Genomic DNA, 1,758 nt, shown 5'->3' on the forward strand with positions numbered 1-1,758 from the left:
AGAGGCGCCCCCCCCCCGCCGGCAGCCCGGCGGCCGCGGCGCGCGCCTGGCAGAGGAAGCTGCGCAAGCGCGAGGGCGCGGCCGGCGTGCTCGCGATCCCGCCGCGCGCCCTGGAGTCGCGGTGACCAATAAAGCCCGTCCGCGCACGCGCCCCGCCCTCGCCCGGTCCCTGCTTACGCCCGCGCGTCCCAGCGCCAGCGCCCCAGTCTCTCGCTGCGGGTGTAGACGCGGGACGCAGACCCGAGCTGCAGTTGTGATCGGGCCGCGGAGGGGGATGGCATGCGGCCTGGCGGGGCGCGGAGAGGGAGCGAAGCTTGAAACAGGCCACGCTGGGGCGGGAGGGAGGGCGAAGTGGTGAGGGGTGGGGGTGTGGAGAGCACGTGGCCGCGGGGTGGCGGGGTCGGGGACTTTGCACCTGGCTCTCTGAGCTTGCAGGAGCGGGCTGCTTGAGAGCCCCGGGTCTTACCGCTCCGGGAGAGACTCGAAACCTTGAGGGGCCTTGCACCTGCCCGCGTGGCTTTCGGGGGGGCCCTGTTACAGGGGACGTTCTTTCCTCAGCAGCATGGTGGTCTCCCAGGCCCTGCGTGCACGCGAGCAGGAGGCAGAGTTGTACACTGTGTTAGACCCCCGCTTTTGTCTTTGCCATGTTTTCTATAGGGGCGTGCGCTGGCTGGGGAGGAGGGAATGAGAGCGCACCATGGGGCGGGGTGGGCGCCGCAGCCCCTTCTCCAGTCTCCTGCCTGAGAATTTGGGGCACACACCTGGGTCAGGCATGTTTTTCTTATTTGCTTTTTCTTTTTTATTTTTTGAGAGGTTTTTGCCATAGGGCCTGCGTGCTCGCCAGAAAAGACAGCGAGAAATCACACACACCCCCCATGGCCACACCACAATCCCTTCTCCATTCTCCTCTCGGGATCTTGGCGTGCACGCACCCACACGTCTGGCATGAGTTTAAGCCACCAGGTCCAGGACTCGAACCACCGTCGAGTCCAGCGACATAGCCATTATGTCAACTGCTGGTCCCATGTCCAGGCATGTTTTTGAAGCGGCAGGGTCTGAGACTGGAACAGAATGTAGGTCATGGCCCACATTCTTCAAAAACTGCATCAATCGCCAACACTTGGGAACATGGAGGGAGAGGTGGGGAAGGAGCCGCAGTGGCTATCCTCTCTGGAGTGCTTGCTCTCTCGGGCCAGGACAGGTGCCCTACCGCAAGAATTTAGAGCAGCTGGGAACCCGCTTAAGGAGATGGAGCCAACGGATGAAGGCCGGGAATAGAGGGGGCAGGCATGTTCTGAAATGTCTGCCCTCTCTGCTCCAAACTTCACACCTGGCCCTGCCACCTGCCTGAGACAGCCACGCTCAGTAAATACCCCAGGGTAGGGGTGACCAAGGAGAAAGCAGGAGGAGTGGTGCCGCTCTCACCTGCTACAACTCAGAGCTTCCGAGGAGCAGAATAAAGATATTTCTGGGCTCAGGAGGGAGCTCTGAAAGGCTGGACGTCTGTCTGCAGCAAGAGGGGAGGTCCCAGTAGATCTTCCCTCTTGGATAAAATATTCCTTTTTAAGGAATATTTTGGGGGGCCAGCAGGTGGCATAGTGGTTAAGGGCACTGAACTCCCACATGGCAGACCACGGTTCGAGTCCTGGACTTGGCGTCCTGCTTTCTCACTTTCCCTCTCTCTTACTCTGTTCCTCTCTGGTCAGATTAAAATAAGTAAATAAAGTCAAAGTGATTATTAAAATTGAAAAAAAACAT

The sequence above is a fragment of the Tupaia chinensis genome, unplaced genomic scaffold (genome assembly GCF_000334495.1).
Source record: "Tupaia chinensis unplaced genomic scaffold, TupChi_1.0 Scaffold000214_1, whole genome shotgun sequence".
NCBI lineage: Eukaryota > Metazoa > Chordata > Mammalia > Scandentia > Tupaiidae > Tupaia > Tupaia belangeri.